This window comes from Eublepharis macularius, chromosome 5 (genome assembly GCF_028583425.1).
Source record: "Eublepharis macularius isolate TG4126 chromosome 5, MPM_Emac_v1.0, whole genome shotgun sequence".
Taxonomy (NCBI): domain Eukaryota; kingdom Metazoa; phylum Chordata; class Lepidosauria; order Squamata; family Eublepharidae; genus Eublepharis; species Eublepharis macularius.
In genome coordinates, this window is record NC_072794.1 from 31,133,681 (window position 1) to 31,160,454 (window position 26,774).

The following is a 26,774-nucleotide window of genomic DNA, read 5'->3' on the forward strand; positions in this document are numbered from 1 at the left end:
GCTTAGTCATATTTTTGCATAATATCTTTGACTTCTTTTTGTTAATGAAGAAACCTGCCAAGTCTCCAAACTCCTTGATCTTATCTATCACTCTTGGCATGTTCTCCAATGGGTCCTCTACAATTAACATTATGTCATCCGCAAATGCTCTGACCTTATATGAATAGTCCTTTATTTTTATTCCACGAATTTCATCATCTTGACGTATTTGTATCATCAGAATCTCCAATACTAAAATGAACAACAATGGAGATAACGGGCAACCTTGTCTTGTTCCTTTACTTATCGTCAATTTCTTGGTCAATTCATCATTCACCACAATTGCTGCAGTCTGGTCTCTATAAATTTCCTTAATTGCTCTGATGAATCTTTCTCCCAATTGTAGCTTTTCCATAGTGGCAAACATAAAGTCCCAGTTTAAATTGTCAAACGCTTTTTCAGCGTCAACAAAGAAGAAACCAACCTCTTTGTCACAACGCTTGTCATAATATTCAATAGCATTGATCACTGTCCTTAAGTTGTCTCTTATTTGTCTGTCTGGCAAAAAGCCTGCTTGTTCCTCCTCTATGACTTCCGAGAGCCACCCCTTCAATCTCTCCGCCAATATCTTCGCAAAAATTTTATAGTCATTGTTGAGTAGCGATATAGGTCTATAATTTTTCACATTAGTCAGGTCCTGGCCCTCTTTTGGGATCAATGATATATTCGCTTCACTCCAAGTTTCTGGAATCCTTTGATCCCTTAAAACCCCATTCATCACCTCTTTTAGGAATGGTGCCAGTTCATTAGCCATTGTCTTATAGAATTTAGCCGTAAGTCCATCTGGCCCTGGCGCCTTTCCTAGATTTGCAGATTGTATTGCCTTACTTATTTCCTCGTCAGTTACTTCACTATTCAACTTATTTCTCCAAGCTTCCGAGATTTCTGGAAGTTTGGTTTTTTCCAAATATGACGCTATTGATTCTTTGTTTACTTCTTTTTTATTATACAGCTTAGCGTCAAATTTATAAAAGGCTCTACTAATGGTAGCCTGCTCCAAATACGTTTTGTTATCTTCGCAAATTTTATTTATTATCTTCTTTTCCCTTTCCTTCTTCAATTGCCATGCCAGGTACTTCCCAGGTTTATTAGCACCCTCAAACGCTTTTTGATTCAGTCTTTTGAGACTCAAAAGACTTGGCATCAAAATCTCCGTTTGGTGGAACCCAAGTGCTCTTTGAAGGAATTGGAACCATCCTTCGACTTATGACGGTAATACCTTTGTTGAAGATGCAGAGGAGTTAGCCGTGTTAGTCTGTGGTAGCAAAATCAAAAAGAGTCCAGTAGCACCTTTAAAACTAACCAATTTTATTGTAGCATAAGCTTTCGAGAATCAAGTTCTCTTCGTCAGATGCATGATACAGAGACTGTATCTGTATCATGCATCAGTCTCTGCATCATGCATCTGACGAAGAGAACTTGATTCTCGAAAGCTTATGCTACAATAAAATTGGTTAGTCTTAAAGGTGCTACTGGACTCTTTTTGACCTTTGTTGAAGTTGGCTGGATGGAACCGTGGAAGTAGCATGTTGCTGGTTCCGAGGGAAACGTTGAGCGGATTCATAAGGAAACCAATTGTATCTGGGGTTGTAGTGAGGATAAGGAAGGAAATCGGTGCTTGTAAGGCAGGGCTCATTTTGAGGGGAAATGCACCAGAAGGCCATTCTGGAATGTCTGAAAAGAGATCACATGGGTGGTGGACCCACCCACATGACTCCTTTTCCTCCCTGGGCCACTGCAGCCTGCGCGGCCCATCCTCCTGCCCTGCTGGCTAGTCGAGGCAGCGCATGCAGCCTCTAGAGCTGGCACCGCAGACAGCTGGTGCGGCCCATCCTTCTGGCCTGCTGGCCGGTCGAGGTAGCATGCGCGCGGCCTCTAGAGCCGGTCCCACAGCCAGCCAGTGTAGCCCATCCTCCTGGCCTACTGGCTGGTCAAGGCGGCACACGCAGCCTCTAGACCTGGACCCACGGCCAGGCAGTGCAGCTGCGGCCTGCGCAGCCCGACCTCCCGGCCTGCTGGCCAGTCAGGGTGGCATGCAGCGGCCTCCAGAGCTGGTGCCGCTGCAGCCTGCGCGGGCCGTCCTTCTGGCCAGTCGAGGAGGCCCGTGGCGGCCCTTGGAGCTGGGCCTGCGCCTCTTTCCTCCGGGCCTGCAAGCGATGGTATCTCTCCCCCCTCCCCATATCTGTTTTGCTAGCTTTGTTCTCTGAGCTCTAATCTGTGTAGAAAAGCTCTAACACACTGTGTTATGTCCCCCCTCCCCAGATGTACAGTGTGCACTTGCAACATTAATTTTTAAAAATCTGTTTTGCTGGCTTTCTCCTCTGTGGTGAGCTCTAATCTGTCTAGAAAAACACTATAGAAACACACTGTTTTTACTGTTATGTCTGAGTTGGGAAATACCTGTAGATTTTTTGGGTGGAGCCTGAGGGGTGGGCGTTGCCTTTTGACACACTTCCAATGATGTCAGGGTGTGTGGCATATGCAAATCAATTATGCTAATGACACATTTTGGGTGATCTCAAGGGGCATGGCATATGCTAATGAGTTACGCTAATGAGTTCCTGCAGCTCTTTTTCTACGAGATGACCCCTGTTGTAAGGTATGACCAAAGTAATACCTAGGGACCCAGCAGTCACCTTATCTTTTTTTTTTGAGGACATCATCAGTAATTGACAAGAAAAAATCATTCCCTTCAAGGGATAGGTCCTCAACCCTTAATCTATGGTGTGGAGCTAATGTAGTGGTTCTAAGCCACGCATGCCTCCGAATTACGATGGCTGAGGCAACAGCTTGTGCAGAGCAATCCTCAATGTGTCTTGCAATGAGAATTTGTTCTTTTAGAGAGCCGAAGGGCTTCTCCCTGGAGTACCTTTGCAAGACACTTGTTTCTCATCAGGAATGAGACTTAAGTAAGGGCCAATCTTGTTCCAAAGAAACAATTGGTACCTGGTCATAATGGCCTCATAATTGCCAATATGGAAATTTAGGGCTGATGAGGCATAAACCTTTCTCCCCAAAATACCAAGCTTCCTGCCCTCTTTATTTGTGGGAGCAGAATGACCATCACCCCATGGAAGACCTTTTTTTTTTGCAGGGTTTCTGTAACGATGGAATTAAGGAGGGTGATTGAACAGGAACACAGCCCTGTCTTGCTTGGTCTTATAGAGGTTATCTAACTTTTTTGAGGTCATTGGCACGGATGCCGTAGTCAACCAGACCTCCTTCATATCATTAATCATTCCTTGCATGATTGTGAATGCCACTGGGCCCATTGCCTCTGAGTGGAGAACCTTGAAGACTGGATCCGACAATGTCGGAACCAAACAAGTCACTTCAATTTCCAATGACCTTGCTGCTCAGAGTAGAGGCAAAGATATTCAGCGGGAGGCACAGCAGACTCCGCTGTAATACATTCAGGAGGGGATGGCTCAGATGCCATGTAGGAACCAGTCAGAGCCATCATCAGGATGCGTTGGTGGATCAAGTGTCAGTTCAATAGACCCAGTGTCTTCAGGAATTCCTGAAGGAACTGAGGTCAGCCTTGCCTTCATGACTGAAGGACGAGGTTCTGCAGGGTAGTAGTCATTGTGCAAGTAGGAGTGAGACAGAGGATAGAGACCTAGAGATCCTCCCATGTCACAGGCATAGTAATGATAAGAAGCCCGGTACTTTTCAATATTTTTATCAATGATCTGGATGAAGGAGTGGAAGGGCTGCTCATTAAATTTGCTGATGATACCAAATTGGAAGGAGTAGCAAACACCCAAGAAGATAGAATTAAAATTCAACAAGACCTGAATACTCTGGAGAAGTGAGCAGCTGTGAATAGGATGCAATTCAACAAAGACAAGTCCACAGTATTACATCTGGGCCACAAAAATGGGAAGAACAAATACTGGATGGGGGATACACTTCTGGGCAGTAGTATATGTGAAAGGGATCTGGGGGTAAGAGTGGACTGTAAACTAAATATGAGCAGTCAGTGTGATGCAGTGGCAAAAAAGGCTAATTCAATCTTGGGTTGTATCAAAGGGGCCATAGCGTCGAAATCGCAGGAGGTCATAGCCCCTCTCTATACTGCCTTGGTCAGGCCACACCTGGAGTATTGTGTGCAGTTCTGGAGGCCTCACTTCAAAAAGGATGTGGCCAAAATCGAGAGGGTGCAGAGGAGAGCAATGAGAATGATCAGGGGTCTGGAGACTGAGCCCTATGAGGTAAGGCTGAGGGCCTTGGGAATGTTTAGTTTGGAGAAGAGGAGGTTGAGGGGGGACATGATTGCTCTCTTTAAATATTTGAAAGGCTGTCATTTGGAGGAGGGAAAGGAGCTGTTCCAGTTGGCAGCAGAGGATAGGATCCAAAGCAATGGGCTTAAATTACATGCACAAAGGTACTGGCTGGATATTAGGAAAAACTTGTTCATGGTCAGAGTAGTTCAAAAGTGGAATCAGCTGCCTAGGGAGGTGGTGAGCTCCCCCTCACTGGCAGTTTTCCAGAAGAGGCTGGATGAATACTTGTCAGAGATGCTTTAGGCTGATCCTGCACTGGGCAGGGGGTTGGACTAGATGGTCTGTATGGCCTCTTCCAACTCTATGATTCTATGAGACTCATAGGGGTATGGAACCCATGGGTGTCTGTGATTTCTCACAAGCTCTAGACAACTCTCAATGTCTGTTGGAGCCAAGGAACCTGCTTCCTTCTGTACAGGACACACTGGGGACAGCAGTAACTGAGATAAAGTTGCTCCTATATCCATGAGGTCTAGAATCTCGCCCTCTAGGACAGAATGAACTGAAGCTGATCAGTGCTTAGGAGTTGGTGAAGGAGTTCTCGAAGTCGCAGGCAGGCTTGATGCCATCGAGGTGAATGAAGCCAAAGCTGAGGATCTTTTTTTTTTGGCGCAGTTTTGGAGTTGGGTGCTTTTCAATATGCCTTCAGTTGGCTTTCTTTGACAGCAGCGCGGATGAAGACCAAAATGGACTGGAATCTTTAGGAACCGACTGGTTCATACTGTCAGCACTTGGAACTGAAATTGGAGGTACCAAGGAGGCCAGTTCTGGGCACTGCGGTCCTTTATTAGCGGCCTTAGAAACCTGAGTCAGATACACCTTGGAGGGCTGACTCCCATAATGCTTTTAGGCGCAATGCTCATTCATGTCAGGCCTTAGGCATGAACTGTTTACACCTGCCACAGTGCACTGTATCGTATGCCTCTCCTAGGCACATAAGGCATTTCTTGTGCCCATCAGATTGGGGCATCTTGGATCCATACTTGAGGCACTTCTTGAAAAGTGCTTTAGAAGTCATCTTCTCACTTTGTTTTCTTCTTGCTCGGATTCAAGGAGGAGCCTGAAGTACATCCTTTTTCAGCAGTGGCTAAAGAACCGAGGGAGGGATCCGCTCACCCTGCCTTTTATAGCCGCGCTCACTCAAAAAACGTGCAAAAAGGCTGAGCGAGTGTCTCGCACCTTTTGGAGCTTTGATACATCCACAGCTGGCCTGCACATGCACAGTTCCCATGTGGGACTTCACAGAAGACACAACGATGAACAACTGTGCGTGTGTGTACACACATGCACACACTTCGTGTCACTGTTTACTTTCTCTAAAAAAATCATTATGGCTCACAATTACTTGGGATAACATTATGTGATTTGCAGTTCTTTGCAAGATTGTGGACTAACCACAACATCTCCTCAAGTTGAAGTCTTGATGTAATATGGATTTTCTACTAATTACATCCTTCCATATTGTTTGCTATTGTATTTCCCTAAACAAATAATCAATTAAGCCAGACTATGAACTGTACAACAATTTTTATTCAGGGCACCCATGTTTTTTTACTATTCTTTAGTTATGACAGTCAATGCTCTAGGAAGCTCCCCTTAATTTAAAATCAAATGCATGGTCAGCTCTCATACATTAAGAAAACAGTACCTCAAGGTGTAAGGATGTCACGCAACTCTCAAGAGACTTTATTTCATTAGTAAAAGTTCTTTATTGATAAGATGCCAGTATCATACACTTACACCATCCTTGCTAGGACGGGCGGCTACAGACAAGTATCAAGCAGATATAGGTTCCCCAAAGTTACTCCTAATTCCCCCCCTCCTTTCTCCTAACAGTCCTTTAACTCTGCAAACAGGAAAACAGGCTGTGTATTTCATGGACTGCTCAAGGTCAAGCAGGCTCCCAGGCTTGGGAGAGATTACAACAGGAACAAATACCTCCCGTTCCCAGTTTCTCCCCCTGGTTCAAATAACAGAATCACCCCAACAGCATCAGCTGCGGGGGGGGGGCAGGGGGCGGCAGCACTGAATATGACAGGTGATCCTGAGCACCTGACAAGGTTCCATTGTTCTTTCAAAGACATCAGATGTTAACTGATAAGTTGTCATTACATCATTTAAATTTTCCCATCTCTCTGCCAATAATTAATTTGAGTAGTTTGCCAGTGAAACTGTTATTCAGGACTAATAGTCAGAGGAAGAGGGAAATGCAAGCCTCATACCTAGCACAAGCTTTTAAAAAATACAGCTTGGAATTCATGCAGTCTATGTGATTTGTTCACATATTAAGTTCACAGCATACACTGCCAAACTGCTCCAGAGAAATCTTGTTTTTGTGTACATTCACACATTTTCCAGAATAAAGTCTGAATCCAAGCCCATTAAAGCCACTTAACTATAGTTGTAACCATTCAACAGAAAGAAGCAACAGCTACATGTGACGTGCAAATGTACCAAATGGTAAGCACAAACTGAAGCACAAGGAAGGGAATAAGCATTTTCTTACTGTTAAAGAGGTGCCAAGCAACAGAGAAGGCTTGTGTCAGCAACTGCTGAATCATTCATAGGCTGATTGTGGCACAGTAACCAGGTAAAAAATTAGATTTCCACTACTTGTGTGCTAGTATACAAGCCAAATGTAGTTAACCAAGAAGTAGGACTGGTATAGTATTTCCAGAGCTGATTTTTTTAACAGATAAAAACCTGGGTTTTGTCATCTATTTCAAATGTCCTATAAATACATACCCCATTCCACTAGATTACAAATAGTTCCTCCAAGAACAGAAAGCAATGCAAAGACACAGTGAGCCTTGGTGCACTTGCCAGGTTGATGACTGCTATGAATCTTGACAGATATGAGTCTCTCTGCTAGAGCAAGGGAAAACAGCTAGCAGCTTCCATGTGTTGCCTGGTTGAGAAAATGCAGCAGGTCTAGCAGTGCTTGTTGGAGACTGCCTGCTCAACTGGAAGCTTAATATAATCCCCAGAGCTATAGTTGACACCCGCTCCGCCCCTCCACTAATTCAGAGAAGAGAGCCTAATTTCTGACACTAGGCTGGAAGGGACCCTCATCTCTTTGAATCCTGTCTATTTAGACATGAGACAGGGATCCTAGGAACTGCTCTCTGTTGATTTCAGTCTCCCTTTGTCATCAGTTCTGGCCCCATACAGCTTTGATTTATCCCCTGATTTCTGCACACATTTTTCAGTCTTTAGTTTTCATTTTGTTTTGTTTTTTTGTTTTCCCTGGTTCTTTTGAGGCCACTTTTATCCTGATTATTTTTTGAAGTCTATTCTGAGTAGCCTTTGTTCCTTGTGTGGAATGTTTCTTTCGGTACTGTTTGTCCTGCCCATCCCACCCACCTCCTGATGATTGGTTGTACATCATAGTTAAACCACTCTTCTCTCCTTCTGCCTTCCTTCCCCCACCTGGTTTCGCTTTCTATCTTTAAAAAAAAAATCATTAATTTCATAACATTATAACGATCTAACATTGCAATAATGCAATAATAGATGCAGCAGATTCTCTGAATCCCCAGCTTTCACTTAAAAAAAAAAAAGCTAGACTCTAGCTCTTTCACTTACAGAGATATCAGGAAAAAAGGCTATCTCCACAACAGAAGGGGCTAGACACTTTTTTTTAAAATGAAAGCTGGAGATTCAGAGAACCTGCTGCATCTATTAAGTCAGATCTTAATAGACATATTTTTAAAAAATTGCAAAAGTCCGGGGGGGCGGGCCTCAAGCATGCACTAAACATACAAAAGGGGAGGGGTGCTGTGATGTCACTGACGATGCAGCACTCTTGCTTGAAAATCTTGATTATTTAGGGCATGTGAAGAAGAAACAGACCAACTCCACAAATGTTAAAATCCAGATGGAGGGCAGACGTGTGGAAAACTGTACCCAAACTGATTCCAGTGCTTATGGATTCACTGCTAAGAAAATGAGGAATAAGTTCACTGTGGAGAAAAGCCCAATAAATCAGGGCATGATGCAGGTGGGAAAAGTTGAACTTCTGTATGCACATTTACAGTGAGTCTGTAAGTTGTCTCTAGACTCAGCTGACTTGGGTATGCTAACCCACGCTTCAGACTGGATTACTCTAATGTGCTCTACATGATGCTGACATTGAAGACAATTTAGAAACTTCAAATGGTACAAAATGTAGCTGCTTGCTTACTAGTAGGCAATGTTCAGTATCAATATATAACTCTACATTGTAAGTGATGCATTTAATTTTGTTAAAGCAGTACAGAAAATTTGGGTTTGATAGGAAAGTACTGCACCTATTTCAATTGCCCCCCTTTTCCCATTGTTTCAAAATGTCTTGAAATTTTACATCTCTGCCAGTGCCTTATATACTATTAATGTCAGCATACATTATCTGACCACTACAAATATAACAATGAAAGACATCATAAATAGCCCATAACGTTTCAGTTTAAAAAAATTTAAATTAAAATTTATTGCACAACATGGTGTCAACATTGGTAACTGCTCAATACTAACAATAACAGAATAAGCTACATGTACAACCTACTAAAACCATACAAACTCTCAGCATTATTAGACATTTAGAGAATTCCCAGACGTCAAAAAAAATCAGATCTTGAAAACATGGATTTGCTGGAACCACTTCTTGTTCAGCAAGATATTCCAGCACTGGAAGCCAAAAGTCTTGGAAAGACTTTTGATATGTTTCCAAATTTGACATATTTATACTACTTATAATTCTGCTATGAATAAAATGCTCCCACAAGCTGTTATGCCCACATATAATTCAAGGACTGTAAAGGTAAGACAGAGCTTGACAAATCCCAGGCACAAGGTCATTGTGGTGCCTTGTATTTTCAGCAATAATTTTATTATAGCATTTCTTAGTCATGGCCAGAGAAAGCACAAAGTGCATCACTCTGCATCAGAATATGTTGTCATATGGCATAAAAATAAATAAACATGAAGTTCAACCAACTCCGAGAGCATAGCCTAGCACATAGCACTGCCTTCCACAGGGACTGTCAGAGGTAGCACTCTAAACTACCCATTACAAGCCCCTCAGACTCCATGGATGATAAACATAACTGTCACCACCAATATGTTAACACAGGAAGGGAACACACTTCACAGATGCTATACAAGAAGAAACCCATCTCTCTCTAAGTTGTGCTGCACAGTCAATCTAAAGAGCCACAGGCCAGACAACCACCACATTCCCTGAGTCCCTCTTTTCAGACTACTCTTCATACTGAAATGTAGGGAAAACCAGAAATTTATTAGCAGATAAAAAGAAATCTGTTAGGATGACAAAACATATAGAGATCCCTTAGGAGTGTGAAAGAATGTAAGCATTTATTTAAGACAACACACAGTGGTAAGGTTACAAACAGGACACTCAAAATTAAACCACTCACACATCTAGCTACTAATGGTTAAGACTGATGTCACCATCCTTCTCCTTGAAGTCAACACGAAACCAAAGCCAACCCTGATTCCTCTTTTAGCAACTTCATAAACCAATTTCCCCCCAGCTCTCTCACCAGTGTTCTTTGGTAATATAATTTTCACTGGCAAAGCATCTTCTTTTGGTGGCTTGTTTTATGTAAACTTAACTTTACATTCATTGGTGGAAGATCAATTCATTTTTTAACCAGAGGCTTTCTAAACAGATTCCAATATGCAATTAAATAGAGCATTTTAAAGCAATAATGGAATTATGAGAAATTGGGGTGAAGTTACAGTTAGAGGTTAACTTTTGCTGTGGTGTTGACAACCAGAGTTACCCCTGTATTTACTTATCAACAATTTTGTCATAGCTTTAATGAAATCAGGAGAAACCAGGGATTAGGATTTGTGGTAGCAGTAGCTATAAACTATCGTCATTAAAATACAAAACCCTGAAGACTGAAAAATTAGGCTGCCTCCTAGAGCCAAAGAAAATTTGTCAAGACATGAGTTAAGAATCGGTACTTTGAATTGAGTCCAGAAACAACTGGACAGTCACTAGTTTATAAAATTTTATTACTGGGCATATTTATGAAATTTATAAGTATAAATGCATTATTTTCCCCAAGAAAACCTGAAAATACGGAGTATTTGAAAGACAGCTGCAAACTGCTACATCCTATGCAACCTTTCATTTCTCCAGTTTTGTCATATGAGAAAGAGGAAAACTAAGCACTGAAATTAAAAAAACAGAAATGTGTATTTGGATATCAAGTTAAAGTTTAACAGAAAACACTGAACTCTAATGTATTAAACACATTATAGCATAAACAATATAAACAATCATGAAAATGTCATATATAATTACAGTATACCTAGGAATGATTATAGTGTTGTAGATTGCTTAGATGAAGGACGGATGCCAGGACTGCTACTTGTTTTTGCAGTGTGGCCAGCTTGAGGTCAGAGTCTAGCCCATCCTGAAGGAAACCTAGGACTGCGGCCAAGAAAGGTGTAGGTGGATCACCTTCTTTCTCTTTGACCATCTGACGAAGGCTTTCCACCAGTAAATCTTGATGGTTGGTTTCTTCCTAGAGTCCAAGAGTATGGACCACTTGAGGGAGGTAGCCGTTTGAACAGGGCGTTCCTTTAAACTTTCATGCGGTCAGACACATCCATTCTGGGTGTGGGCGCCAATCGGTCCCTGATGGAGTAGATTTGGGATGGACAGAAGATGAAGAGAAGGGGATGAGGACATCGATTGGAGTGTGGAGAACCATGGTCTCCTCAGCCACCATGGTGCACTCAGAATCACCTCTACGTTCTGATCCGCGATTTTCCTCAGCAGCTTGAGTAAGATAGGGATCAGAGAAAAGGCATAGAGTAGGCCCTTGGACCAGAGGGAGATGAGAGCATCAGTGTCCTCCGCCTGAGGGCGGAGGTATCTGGAGAAATATCTGGCGACCAGATTGTTTACATGAGATGCAAACAGGTCCATGATCAGAATACCAAAAAGGTTCATCCCTGTCTGGAAAACCTTCTGCTTGATGGACCATTCTCCTGGTTGTATGGTCTGTCTGCTCAACCAGTCAGCCTGCGAGTTGTCTGTACACTTGATGTGTTCCGCCTGGATGGATGTCAGGTGGACTTCTGTCTGTGATATGATCTTGACAGCCTCCTTGTGAGGTCTGGAGGACCGACTGCCTTACCGAGTGCCCCCATTTGTTCACATAGGCCTTGGCTGACATGCTGTCCATGCAGATCAGAGTGCCTGTTACGCTCCTGGAAAAGTGAGATAGAACCAACTGAATCACTCGCATCTCCAGCAAGTTGATGAGGAGCCGAGATTCCCCCTCGGATCAGAGGCCCTGAACCATTTGCTTCTCCAACGTTGCCCCCCATCCTGGCATCTGTGAACACTTGAAATCTGTGAGGGCTCAGGAAAGTTTTCCCTTGCTGAAGGTTGGCATCCTGTAACCACCACTTGAGGCTCTCCTTGACTTTCCATGAGACCTGTACGAGTCTGTTGGACTGGGATATGATCTGAAATAGAAATTGTCGGAGGAAGGAAGTGGAAACATCCCCAATAGATGGCCTTGCAGTTTGCTATTAAGGACTCCCTCAGCTTGGAGAGTGTTGTGAGCGAGAAGGAGCTGCTTCGGATCATGGATCTGATGAGCCCCTTGGTCTTTTGGACCTCTTTTGTTGTTGTTTTTGAGGGAGAAAGAGGCATCCTTCCTTGATGTCGATTGTCAGACCCAGATGAACCAGCCTCTCTTGAGGGAAGAACAGCACACTTGTTCATGTTTATCAGGAACCCGTGCCGTTGCAGGCAGTGGATTATCTCCCAGGTGTCTTGGAGGGCTCTCTCTCTGGAGTCCGCCCTGAGAAGGATGTTGCTGAGATATGGATGGATGTGAATCCCCCTCTCTCTGAGTCAAATGATGGGACTGATAAGTACCTTCGAAAAGAGTCTGGGAGCTGTAGCCAGGCTGAAGGGTAGTGCTTTGAACTGGTAGTGATGGTTGTCAAGGCTGAATCTTAAGAAGTAACGGTGCTTGGATGTATGGGAATGTGGAGGATGACCTTGGTGAGGTCTATGGAAGTGAGAAAGACCCCTGAATATAACCGCTTCTGAAATGGAGCATAGTGATTCCATGCGGAAATGTATTAGTTTGATGAAGTGATCTATGAACTTTAAGTCCAGAATTGCTCACCAGTCCCCATTTTTTATTTGGTATGGTGAAGAACAGGGAATACACTCTGAAGCCCCTCTCCTGATAGGGGATAGGCTCTATGGCTTTGATGTTTAAAGAATGTTGTAAGGCTTTCAGGGAGACAAGCATTCTCTGAGGGTCCCTGCAAAAACGAGGACTTCAGGAAATGACCCAGTAGATGGGATTTGAACTCGATGGAGTACCCCTTGGAGACTACTTCAAAGGTCCACCTTTGATTCTACCCATGTTTGATGGAACTGTAGTAGCCTCCCTCCCACCAGGCCCTGAGGTAAGTCAGGATTTTGGGACTTTGGCTTCAAAATCTTGCCTGTCCCCTCGAGACTGATTAGGCCTGTTGGACCTAGAGGCAAAGGAGTTTCGCTTGAAGCTTTGTCCGTTATTGTTCCAGGAGAAAATGTCTGGGCTCCCGGCAACGTCTGGCCAGGGAGTGGTGGGAATGAAAAGGCTGAGAATTAAAGACGCGTCCATCAGATCTTCTGAGTGTTCTGGGTAGAGCCTTCTTTTTGTCCCGTGTTTGCACCAAGACCTTATCCAGCATTTCTCCGAACTTTGTCACCCTGGAAAGGATAGGCCATAAGGATGAATTTGGAGTGGAGGTCAACTGGCCAGGGGAAGGATTCCCTCCATCCTCTGGGCCTAGAGGCCTTGCTAGCCTTAGGCTCTTCCTCTTCCCCTCTGGCGTACCCCTGTAAATCCAGGGCAGCCGGGGCTTTGGTCAATAAGCACTAGAAGCCCTCCGTTTTGAACAGCCTATTCGTTTGGCCGGGGATGGTGATCTCTGTTCCCTCCTCCTTAGAGAGGAACTCACCCTCCTCTCAATCCTCACCTTCGGAGGACATTCCCCCACAAACCTTGCCCTTGCTCCTGGGTCTGCCCGGGGTGGACTCTGGACTGCCTTGGTGGGCCATTGTCTCTCTGCTTGGTGTTGTCTGTTGGGGGGGGGGAGAAGGGGGGCAGATGCTGTCTCGCTAGTGTCCCTGGTATGGGATTGGCAAAATCTAAAGGCCTCTTCCCTCATAGTTTGTCTTAAACGGGAGAAAAAGGTTGTCCTGAAGAGGGGCTCCAAAACTGCCAAGTACATTACCAGCCATAAAAACATCAAGGTATTAGTGCTCCGCCACTAATACCAGCTGGTTAAGGTGAGGGATGGCATTGCCACCAGCTCTGCTCCTAATAACAGATGTGTTAAGGAAGGAGGGGAAATTCCATCTGCTCCACTCCTAATACCAGCTAGGTTAAGTCAGGCGGTGGACATTGCCACCTGCTCTGCTCCTAATACCAGCAGGGTTGAGGCGGAGAGTGGGCATTGCCACCTACTCTGTTCCTAATATCAACTGGGTTAAGGTTGGGATGGGCATTGTCACCTGCTCCACTCCTTATACCAGCTGGGTTAAGGCAGGGGAGGGCATTGCCACCTGCTCCACTCCTAATACCAGCTGGTTAAGGTGGAGGATGGGCATTGTCATCTTCTCTGCTCCTAATACCTGCTGGGTTAAGATGGGGGGTGGGCATTGCCACCTGCTCCGCTCCTAATACCAGCTGGGTTAAGGCAGGGGGTGGGCACTGCCAACTGCTAAGCTTCGGATCCCAACTGGTTCAAAGGGGGCGGGCATTGCCACCTGCTCCGCTGCTGATACCAGCTGGGTTAAATTAGGGGGAAGACATTGCCACCTTCTCCGCTACTAATACCAACTGGGTTAAGGCGGGGGGAGGGCATTGCCACCTTCTCCGCTCCTTAATACCAGGTTTTTAAAGGTGGGGGTGGCATTGCCACCTGCTCCGCTCCTAATGCCAGCTGGGTGAAGGCAGGGGGTGGGCATTGCCACCTGTTCCATTCCTAATATCAGCTGGGTTAAGTTGGGTGGTGGGCATTGCCACCTGCCTCACTCCTAATACCAGTTAGGTGAAAGCGGGAGGCGGGCATTGCCACCTGCTCCCATCCTGGGTTTCCCACCGTGGCACGTTTTCTGGAGTGACATGGTGCCTTGCCTAAGCTTCCCTTCGTGGCAGCGCCCTCTGGTGGTGCACCAGGGTATAAAGTGAGTTCTCTGAAACACGCTTACTCAATTATATAGTAAGATATTTATATCCCGCCCTCCCCACAAGCGGGCTCAGGGTGGGTCACAACAGAAGATAAAATATACAAGATAAAATCACAATCAATTAACACAGCTTTCTAATAAAACACCTGCTCACCGTATAAAAATCATATCACATCTGACAGAGGTGGAGGTGCGGCTTAACCATGCGTTATATATGGGGGGGTAGATGGTCAATACCCCCTACAGACATAAAGGAGACCGGGAGAGAGGCTCATTTGGTGGAAACCCTGATGGACTCAACCATATGCCTGGCGGAACATCTCCATCTTACAGGCCCGCCTGAAGGAGACAAGATCTTTGTGGGCCCGGGTGTCCTCAGACAGAGTTCCACCAGGTCAGGGCCAGGACTGAAAAGGCCCTGGCCCTGGTTGAGGCCAACTGAGCCTTCCTGGGGTCAGGGACCACCAGTAGGTGCTTACCAGCTGATCTCAGCACCCTCCAGGGAGTATATGGGAAGCGACAGTCCCTCAGGTATGCTGGTCCCAGCCCGTTTAGGACTTTATAGGTTAATACCAAAACCCTGAACCTGATCCGGAACTCCACGGGAAGCCAGTGTAGCTGCTACAGAACTGGAGTTACATGTGTCCTGAAAGGCACACCCATCAGGACACAGGCAGCAGCATTCTTGACCCGCTGTAATTTCCAGGTCAGACTCAAGGGAAGCCCTGAATAGAGCGAGTTACAGTAATCCAATCTGAAGATGACCATTGCATAGAATGGTATCATCAAACTCAATCTGGTATTGCTGACGTGATACGGCAAATTTTACTCGGTAAAATTAGGTAAACTTCAAGAGCCAGCAAAATTTTTTGCTGTTGTTATGAAAATTTTGCTGAAAATTATGGAGGCTACTCAAAATGTATTTATTTATTTGTTTGTTTGTTTCAATATCTATTCCACCCTTCTCACACCAGCAGGCTCCCAGCAGATTATTTTGCATTCCACAATTTAAAATCACAATAAATACAATATAAATATTTAAAATACAAATACAAAGCAGCACAAATAATTCACTTTAGTCCATTTTCAGACGTCACTTGCAGGTGGATGTTCTGATAGAGAGGGCCCCATTCTACCCTATTTCAGTTGGCGGGGGCCCTGCCCAGCATCAACCATACACCTGGCAGAAAAGCTCCATCTTACAGGACTGGTGGAAAGATAACAGATCCTTCCGGGCCCTGGTCTCATTAGACAGAGCGTTCCACGAGGTTGGAGCTAGGACCAAAAAGACTCTGGTTGATGCTAGGCGGGCCTCCCTGGGGCTAGGGACCACTAATAACAGTTTGCCGCCAGACGCATATATGGGGAGAGGCGGTCCCGAAGATAAGCAGGTCCCAGTCCGCATAGGACTTTGTAGGTTAGTACTAAAACCTTGGATTTGATTCCATGCTCTACTGGTAACCAATGCAGCTGGCGCAGTACTGGTATAATATGTGCACTTCTAGGCACTGCGGTGATGACACACGCCACTGCATTTTGGATCAGCTGCAACCGCCGGATCAAATTCAAGGGAAGCCCTGTGCAGAGCGCATTACAGTAGTCTAACCTAGAGATGACAGTGAACTGGAGGTGAAAAATGGAAAACACTAGCCTCCAGACTTACCTGGGCAGCCTGGTTGCAATCCACAGGGTGGAGGGGAGGGTGCGGCATGGCCTCTGCTGGGCGGCCCGTGTTGCCGGTTCAAATTTCCAGGCCATCCAAACAGGGCTGGCCAGGCTGCTCAGGCAGCGGACCTGAGAGGCAGAGTTCCCTCTCAGATCCACTGTGAGGGCATTTAAAGAGGGGCTAGCCATGTCCCCTTGTCACTTGGCTTGTGGCTAGCAAACCCACCTAGGGTTTGCTAGCCCCTCTTTGCACCAGGCATTTAAAGAGGAGCTAGTCATGTCCCCTTGTCACTTGGCTTGTGGCTAGCAAATACCCAGGGGCATGAGGGTGGCATTTTGCAAAAACAAAAAAAAATCTACAACATTTTCAGGGGACATACTCTTGACTATCCTCTAAAGACCCCCCCCCCCCAAGTTTTAGAAAGATTGGACACCGGGGGCCATCTTATGCCCCCCCCCAAAGAAGGTGCCCCCAACCACCTCCAATCTTCATTATTCCCTATGGGGAAAACTAGGGGAGAGATCCTGGGAGCTATCCAAGGGAGCTACCCAGGGGGCTGGGGTGGCATTTTGCAAGCAAAAGCCACCAAATCTGTAGACCTACTTATAACTGTCCTCTAAGGCTCCCCAAAATTCAGGGAGATTGGACCCTAGGGGACCATTTTATGGCCCCCCACAAAGAAGATGCCCCCAGCCACCCCATTTGTTTCTATTGTGGGAAAAATAACTCTCATTGCAGAAACACATGGGTCATGGCTTCCATGGCCACAGGCACACTCTCAATTACAATCTATACACCAGACACCCCAACAGAAAAAAATGACCCCCCTCCCAAAATCCAGCACCCCTTGAGCAGTCTGACTAGCCATTCTGCATTGTCCCCTATGAGCACCAACATCACACCAGAGAATCACCCAAACCAAACTGAAGCGAGGGGGGTTAAACAGTGGGGGTGGCAATTTCTATGTTGCTCTAAATGCACCTTAATATAATGCAATATAGATTCTTCTTTTGTAATATGCAATTCTCAACACTGTATTGCTTTATTATACTGCAAGCTATCACATTCAGTAAAGAGAGTCCCTTGCTCCAGTTTAGTTTGGGGAGAATGGATGAAATTTGGTCCCCTGGCATCAATCTTATGTTCCTTTCCCTTGCTTGAGTGTACCTCTGGTTGCAAGACTGCCGTCTTTGCATCAGTTTGGTTTCGGTGATTCTCTGATGTGAAGTTGTTCCCCTTGCTCTGGTTAGATCCTGGGTGGGTCCATTCCCTAGGATCAGTTCTGTTGTTGGGTGGGTTCTCTTCCCTTGCTTGGGTGTACCTCTAGTTGCAAGATTGCCCCTCCCTGCTTCACTTTGGTTTGGGTGATTCTCTGATGTGAAGTTGTTCCCCTTCCTCCAGTTAGGTTCTGGGTGGGTCCATTCCCTAGGTTCAGTTTGCTTCTAGTTACAAGACTGTCCCTTATTTCATGTTGATTTGGGTGATTCTCTGGTGTGATTGTGGTCCTCATAGGGAACAAAGGACAGAGGCAGATCAGCCTGCTTGGGAGGTGCTGTTTTTTTTTTGGCTGGGGCTTCATTTTGGTACTGTTGGGCTGTCTGATGTGTAGATTATAATTGGGAGTGTGCCTGTGGCCATGGAAGCCTCGATCCAAGTGTTTCTGCAATGGGAGTCACTTTTCCCCATAATAGTAACAAATGGGGTGACTGGGGGCACCTTCCTGGGGGGTGTGTGTTATAAATTCCCCCCAGGGTCCAATCTCCTTGAAACTTGGGAGGTCTTTAGAGGACAGTTAGGAATAGGTTCCCTGCAAATCTGGTTGGTTTTGCTTGCAAAATGCCATCCCAGTTCCCTAGATAGCTTCCCTAGTTTTCCCATAGGGAGTAATGGAGATTGGAGGTGGCTGGGGGCACTTTCCTTTGGGGGGGCAATAAAATGCCCCCCCAAAGTCCAAACTTCATGAAACTGGGAGGGGGGGTCATAAAAGGACAGTTAGGAGCAGGTCCTCAGCAAATCTGGTAAAATTCAATCCAAAAATAGCCCCCCACAGGCCCCTGGAAAGCCCTGAATTGCGTTTCCCATTGGAAACAATGGCCAAATGTTACCGAATTTGCTTTATATTGCCAAGCCAAACTAGAGACTGAATTCAGTATTTGGGGAATACCGAATTTTTTTCTCCAGTTCAGTATACCAAACCTGAATCAGCCGTATTTTTTTTCAGTGTACACCTCTACTTATAACTGGATGTCTGAAATTGGAATCACTGAAAGGCGCTGGGTCCAAATAAAAGAATATGACAAGTAAGAAGAATCCTTATAGTAATTCATTGTAGGGAAATAGCCAGAAACATCTTGAATTTCTCTTGACATCTGTCATCTTGCGACAAGCATCAGGAGAAATTTACAATGCTGCTGGATTCTGTAAAACAATTCAGAAGTTAATACATGCTTAAACACACATTCAGAACTTTGCCCACTACCTTTTCCTCTCTGAAACAGGCCTCTAATGTCCCAGAGTTGTGGGACTGGTAGTCTCATAATTACTTTATATTCCGTTACCGAGTACACAACTGTTTCTTTTTAGAATGCGACCATCTCTCAGAAAGCAGCAAGCAGAGCTGTTTAGTTATTATCCAAGTCAAGAAGACAAGCCAGAAGATTTCATTCAGGCACTACCATCAAAATAACAAATTCAAGCAAGATATGTTAGAAGTAACTAAAACCCAAACTGTAAATTTAAGACATATCTTTTGATTTTATGGTTTAAATTTCCCCCAATATGGTCGGATGGTACTCAGATGTACAAAAAACCCCATAGCACTTGATCATACCTGTACCATATCATATATGCCTCATGAATAATAGGAGCAGTTCTGCCCTATTTCTTTGCTCTCCAACTTTAAAAAAAAGATTAAGGGAAGTACCAGAACACGATTGAGTGTACTGGAATGAACAATTGTTTTTAAGTAGTATGGGCCCATCCCCAGGGAGGATAAAAATCAATTATTTTTTTTTAAAAATCAAAAAAATCAATTTTTTAAATTTAAATTGGATTTTTTGAATTTAAATTGGATTTTTTAAATAAAATGCTTTTTGAGGAAAATATATTACCATCCAAAGGTTATTCCATCATGAAATAAAGATTAGTTTTTATTTATGTAGAATAAGGCTGTATATGTTTAATTTTTTTGGTAAATAAATTACATTAATCCATTCACAATGTCATGCTCTTCCAGAGGTTTTTGTAAGATTATTGGGCAGTTTCTCTGCCTACAAGATATTATCACAGATGCTTGGTTTTGCAGTTCTCAAAACTGAATTTGTGTCAGCTCAGCAGAGATAACATGCCTCTTCTTCACAACAAAAATGTTATAACATGAACAGAGTTGAGAAAAAGACCTTAATCCTATTGTTCTACAAACCTATGAAGACAGAATCAACCCCTCCAGTGCTAAGTTTCAAGAAGTTCAGTGAATAGAAACAATCTTTTTCTGATTGTTTGGAGTGGAATAGATCTGCACAAGAAGAAACTAAGTGTGAGGAGGGAGGGGCAAGCAGTACAAAATGAAAGTGAAACTTTTTAAGCACAATACTGCACAAGTCTTTGGATCTTTTGTGTGTATGACCTGAGGTTTATCACAATCTTTCCTTGGAGGAAAAAACCTATAATGGCAGCAGGCCGTAAAAGAGACCCAGTTTGGGAATACTTTAATGAAGTTCCTTTACCTATCGGTAAGGCAGGCATCTACTTGCATATTAAAGTTATACCAGCAAGAATGAGTCTTTATGTAGAAAACTATGATTTAAATCAAGCCTTAATGACTAGTGATTTAAATCGTGATTTAAATCAGTTTGATTTAAATCAAATCCACCCTGCCCATCCCTATGGGTCATATTATCTCCAAACACACTGTAGTATTTCTTTATAATATGCTGTTTTCAATGTGTAGTGAATTTATTTAATTTGCATCCGATTAAAGAGATTGTAAGTTAACTCTCTGAGATCTTCTTTGAGCTAAGCAGCCACAAATATCTTATTGGATCTGTATCAGACAAAGCCCACTGAAAAAGACTTTATTGTTTATTGTACAATGACTGATTAATAAGTCATGGGTTTGATCTTTTATCCAGCAAGAAAAGAAGTTGCCAGTGAGTTAATGAATTTTATTAAAATAAAGCTTAACTATTTTCTATAATATTTATGTTATTTTTTTTATTTATTTAATGTCATTTATAGTAGTGAATATTAATCCTATAATCCTAAACCACATGTAGGGAAAATCAAATCTCTTAAAATTTCTTGACTGTAAATGAATTCATAAAATTTAGAGCTAATCCAAGTTTTTAGGTGACTGTTTTCAGAATTCTTAGAAAGTTTTTTGGAATACTCATACTCAGAAATATCTCACCTAAATCTACTTTTAGAGAGCCATCCACAGAAGCCCTGATTAGTCTTGTACATGATATTTTTATAGACATGGTAGCAGTTAAAACTAAAATAAATCTTTTTTAATTTGAACACATGATTGTCCTGTAAATAAAATGACTAGTCCCCAAAATTATTCTAAGATAAACCCCACAGGTGCACTAAGATGTTATCTGATAATGCTAATTAACTTCTGCAGCAAGATAACAAAGGCCACATTAGTACTTCCAATTAAAAGAACAATACTTCTACAGTGTATTCAACTACACTTAATTGGCTGTCACAGATAAAAGCAATGCTGCACTCATACTGACCATGTGGTAAACTTTATAAAGGTTAACAAACTTCACAGAAACACTCACACAATTAGCATGAGTACCTATGATTTAAATCAAACATATGTGACAAGTGTATATAGAAAATTTTAATCAGATGCACTTGAAGGGTAATTATACTCCTGAGGGAAAATTCTGGTTACCAACTTACAAGTTTATCTTTATATCCTTACATAGCAGTTAACCACTTCAAATTTGAAGCTTCGAAGCTGTTTCTTACCTGCTGTGTTGAACAAATACTATTGGGCTTCTTTGCTCATTTTTATGACAGTTAAACCGCTGCAGCTGAAGTCTGCAGTTTGCAAATGATATTGTGATCATCTTTGGGTAATCTTGAAAATTATATTGTTACTCTAAGGTTTAAATATTATGTAGATGACTGTTATGATTTTTAAAAGCTATAGGTTGCAATAAGAATTCAAAACTGAAAGCACTGCTGTTACAATTTACTGTTTATGAAGCAGGGTTCTACTGTATTGTAACTTTATTTCAACAAGTAGTTAATTCAGCAGTTTAAGACAGAAGATTTAGGGCAGCATTTCTAAAAATGGGGGCAGGGGACCCCTGGGGGTCTGCAATGGAACTCCAGGATGTATATGAGTTCTTTGTAAAGACAAAGCATGAACTCTTCATCACTATCTGGCCAATGTGGGAACAGAGCCATCAGCTTTCTAATGGGGAGTCGGGGACCCCCCTGATTTAGGCAAAGATGATGGCTTCCAATCTTCTTTTGAATACTAGGTGGCCATATACCTGACTAATGCATGGTGGATCTCAGTGATGGAGAAGAGTCTGAAATTGTTGACTCAAAATGGGGGTCCTTTGAGAACAGCCAAGTTAAGGCTTATCTAACTTCAGTGAAGTGGGATGCAAAGTTTTCTGAAAAAGAAAATTTTCTTCCCCACATATGTAAATACAGTTTATCTATAGTTGTCAGGGTTGTTGTGCTGCAAATAAATTGTTAGATGGGGTAAATATGTGATATGAAGCATGAAAAAATCAGTGTTTCCACACAGACCGGGATGGTACACAGTATATTTGCCTTCTTTTGCTAATATTATTTAAATTGGCACCTGAAATTTCTCCCAGAAAAGCCACATCACTGCCTAACTTTCTCTGGATTACAGACAAGAAATACAACCCCAAAATCAGAAACAAATAAATCCCTTTTCCCTCAATAAGACCTCACTTTTCTAGCAAAAGGAAATATGCACAGAATTCCTTGCAAATATTCTTGTCACTTAAAGTATGCAAGATAGTTTATCAGTTTGTTAAGAAAGAGACTTATCCGTTCCATAACGCTAACTGTGTATATTACACTTTAAAAGAAAAGGCAAAGAGAAGATAGCCAAATTATGTCCTAACCTTGTAAGAAACTAAAGCATGCCCCACTGAAAGTGATGCCTATATTATGAACATTGCCTAACAACAAAACATAGTCACAGCAGAGCCTTCCTTCATACAATTAGGTCAATTAGATCAACTACGTTTGTCTGCTAGCAAGGGATCAGAAAAAAGCTCTATTTGTGGCAAAAAGTCCACCAGTCTTGTTATTTGATATTAAACAGTATACCTGACTGACTGCTTGAAAAATGACACAGCCTAGCAAAAGAGGCCTAGCTAGAGATAACTCTCCCATAAATTTAGCAGCCTGCTTGCCACATACACACACTAGTCATTTATGGCACATTACAGGTTTAAAGAAAAGCAAACTAATTTTTCTCTAGTTTACTAAACTGCTTCTGCTTGGATTCCAGGAGGATATTCTTAGGAAGCACAGTGAGTAAATATTTATAAACCTGGGTGTAAGCCTGTATACATCTTAGATCATAACTAGCTAAAAAGGCATGGTTATTCCTCACTTTAGACTTCCTGCAGCATCACAAAGGCAAAATTGAGAGTTTGGGGTATACGGACTGTTAACACAGAATTAAAAACCTCTCATAGAATCTGGTGTAGAAAATTAGGATACTCAGCTTTCAGGTTTTTTTAAAGGTACATTTCTCCTGGTTGCAAAGATGCCTGAAAACAGACACTGTGCCAGAAAAGCTTTTAAGTTCCAATGCTCAAGATGGAGTTTCTGTGCCAGGCACAGCTCCCTAATAAATTCTAGCCCTTTCCACCTGATCAAGCATTTACCATAATTGACAATTTACCTTTGCAAAACTCTCACTTTCTACAGAAACTGGAGTAACAGATGAAAAATACAGCAAACTATGAATATTTTTGTAAAATATGCAGGCATGTATATACTATACTACTCTCAGTGATTTATTCCAAGCACAAAACTTGCATTTTTAAAAAATTAAAAGTGCTCAGCATATAGTTTTATTTACTTCATTTATACCCATCTTTCTTTCCATTGGGGACCCAAAGCAGCTTACATTGTTCTCTCCTCCATTTTATTCTTTCAACAACCCTGTCAGGTAGGTTATGTTGAGAGTATGAGTCACTCAAGGTCACCCAGCAAGCTACCTGGGCATAGTCAATGACTGAGTATAAGAGAAAAAACTAAACACTGAAAAGGGTTAACTGGTTTTGTGAATAGTTCTACCCAGTAGGGCAACAACATCAGCAGAGAGACCTTTCCTTGTTTCATTTTATTAAAAGCCTTAATATATCCAAAAAAAGTTAAGGAACACAAAAACCACTTTGACTAACAGGTGCCCACAGAGGACTTATAAACAGTTATAGATTAAAGCACTTTGGCTACATTTATTATAAAAACCAGCTTTCAAAGTCCTTGGGGCTGCAAGCTCCATCTTCCTTCCTTCATGTACAGTTGGGAGACTGAAGACTTCTGCATTCCCAAGTTGAAAAAGTCACACCATTCAAGTTGAATAGAAATGACAAGCTGTAGTTTGATGCAAACCAGGATTATTTGAGCTGTACGCAAGAGAAGCAGCATGCAACCCAGAGGGCTTCCAGGGCTCATTCCCATTAGAAACCTCCATTGGACATTACAGAAACATCTCTCATTCAAATGCACAAAGACTCTGGGAACCATTAAACTGAAACTAAAGCATGATCTTCCCTTGGCTGCTCGTAACAAAGATGGTATAGAGGTCCACAAGCAACAGAGCATCTTAGCGACAAAAGTAAACACAGGCCTCCTGATACAATTGGTTTCACTACAACTTTGTTATCCATATAACTGCTCACTCAGTGACCATTCAGCTACAAAGCAGACAAAAGTTACATGAAAAACTAGAATCTCAACTTACTTCAATAAAAAAGCAAATGCAGCACATGAAAACCATTCAGACAAAATCTGGCAACTAAAATAACCACAGCAGTAGACTACAGCCAATAAAATTAGAGGTAAGTATGGCTATGCCCCAACCTGGATAGCCCAGGTTAGCCTGATCTCATCAGATCTCAGAAGCTAAGATGGGTCAGCCTTGGTTAATAATTGGATGGGAGACCTTCAACAAAGACCAGGGTTGAAGAGAAAGGCAATGGCAAACTACCTCTGTTAGTCTCTTGCCATGAAAATCCCACCAGGGGTCACCATAAGTCAGCAATGATTTGAGGGCACTCTCCACTCCACAAGTATGGCTATAGTCCAGGTACAAATAGTAAGGTCACATCTTTGGATCTGAAATAACTTTTCTTATTTTTAACAAAAGCTAAACCATCCTTTTGGAACCACTCAATTCCTCTCTGTTACTGTACGGAATGGAAAGAGAAACCACAAGTAATCCCTATTTGTAAAGAAAAGAGAAACCAGTGGTTGCTGTGAGGAAAAGAATCAGATATAGTTACTACTCACAGAATAAGATTTAGAAACCATGATAGGGCTATAATTCCTTATATCTGGAAGCCCCCAGTTTCAATTTAAGATACTCAGGGCAGACCTAGAAACCCCATTTGTCTATTTGTTCCTGAAGTCCCATTTGTCTATTTAACTACATATATATATCTCCCACCTTATTTTCATTGTACACATCAAGACAGCATACACACTCCAAGGAGGTCTACCATCTAGGAACTAAACACACCCATATCTGCTTAGGTTTAGCAAGGTTGCTTTATCATGAACTTTCCAACCTTTCCAAGCATACCCAGGAAACATGAAAGCACCTTAGAGAAGACTAACAGATTTATTACAGGGGAACAAAAGGCCATGAAAGTAACAGGACAGCAGCAAGCTTATGTTTCACAACCTCTGACCAAGGAAGCTCTAACTCTTGAAAGCTCATACCGTGGAAATCTAGTTGATCTTTACTGGATTTGAATCTTGCTCTATTTCCCAACCTTGTAGACCTTCCACTTCCAATTGGTTGCATCTGTGCATATACAAAGCATTGTCCGCTAGGCATACACATACAAGCATACTGAAAATAATTCTGGATGAGGAGCTGAGTTAAGTCTGTCACAGTAAAATAAACCAGGAGTACAGTGGCTCCTTAAAGACTTTTTATTCCCACAAACTTTTCCCCAGGTAATACTTTTAGTGAGCTCTGCCTCTCAAAAGCTTATGCTGGAATACATGTGGTCCGTCTTTATGGCGCTACTGGACTGCTGATTTATTTTATGTATACATGGGCAACCATATAATGCATTTGACAAAGTGTACTGTACTCCATCCTCATGACATGGGACTGTCCTGGTGTAAACCTATATTCTATAAGTACACATAGTTAAATATATTGCCAGGTCCTCCTGGACTAAAAAACATTGTTAAGAGGACACAGCCCCCTCCCCTCCATTTCTTCCAACTCTTCCATTCTGACTCTTTCTCTATTTTCTCTCCCACCCCAAACTCCTCAGTACAGAAAACCCAGAACAGAATGCAAAACTCTTGTGCTTCTTTTAAAGATGCTCTAATAACCCTGGCTGAGTCCAACCTTAGCCTGCAGGAAGAAAATCCTACAGTGTGAGTGTTTTTAACTGCCAAAGCTATTAAAAATCCGCAGCCCGATTCTGTGCGTGGTTTCACCCGGAAGTTAAGTTTGGGATCCAGGGCGGGAACCTCTATAGGAATTGCAGTCTGATTTACAAAGCAACCACTCGGCCGAGATGACTCAAGCCAAGTTACTCATTTTCCATCCCGTTCTGTCTCCCCCACTCCACGAGGAAGGGATCTGGAGGGAGAATCGGGCCGGAAGTTAAGAGAAAAAGGAGGGGGAGAAAAGGACGAGGAGAAGGGGGGGAAGAAAGGACCATGGAGAAAGAGGCAGGAAGCCCTCAGAGCGGGGAAAGAGCGGGTGCGCGCTTTAAAACCGTCCCCATCCTTCTCTCAGGCCACTGACTCCTTCCACCCGGCCGTCTCAGTCGGGGAAGCGGCCACCGCAGTTCTGCTCCCTTCCACCCCGAAGTCCACCTCAGGGGAAGGAAAAACCGAAAAGGCGGCTCTTTCCCTCCTGCTCCCACCACCTCCTCGCGGTTCTCGTGCCCAGCCAAGACCCGCCACCCTCGCCTCAAGCCCTCCGCTTCAGCAGTCGGCTGTATCCCGTCCCCGTCCCTCTCTCCCCCCGCCCTTGGCCGAGGAAAAAGCCCACTCGCCCCGCTTGAAGAGCGCACTCACCGAGGCCGAGGGCCGGAACAACCGCCCGAGCCGCTTCCACACACAGCGGGCCAAGATGGCGGGCGGGCAGCCAAGCCGGCGGCGCCTCGCGACGTCTGACCTCACCACGCCGCGTAGGAACGGCGGCGGGGGTCATGTGATAGGGAACGGCCGCCTGCTTTCTAGCCAAGCGGCTGCTGGCGCGCGCGCTCTAAAATGGGAGAAGCGGAAGAAGAAGAAGCGGTGGTTGGCGCCCCTACAGGGGATTGGGGGAACTGCAGGGCCGGTT

At 43.4% G+C, this 26,774-nt stretch overlaps 1 protein-coding gene across 10 annotated transcripts in view; it reads right to left on the reverse strand.

Moving 5' to 3' along the window:
- Window positions 1-26,562, reverse strand: part of PRRC2C (proline rich coiled-coil 2C) — a 97,159-nt gene extending 70,597 nt beyond the window's left edge. For all 10 annotated transcript variants that reach the window (XM_054979394.1, XM_054979388.1, XM_054979390.1 and 7 more), the window contains exon 1: window positions 26,507-26,562. The gene's annotated coding sequence lies outside the window, so the exon portion shown is untranslated. The remainder of the gene's footprint in view (window positions 1-26,506) is intronic.
- Between the last annotated feature and the right edge of the window lie 212 nt (window positions 26,563-26,774).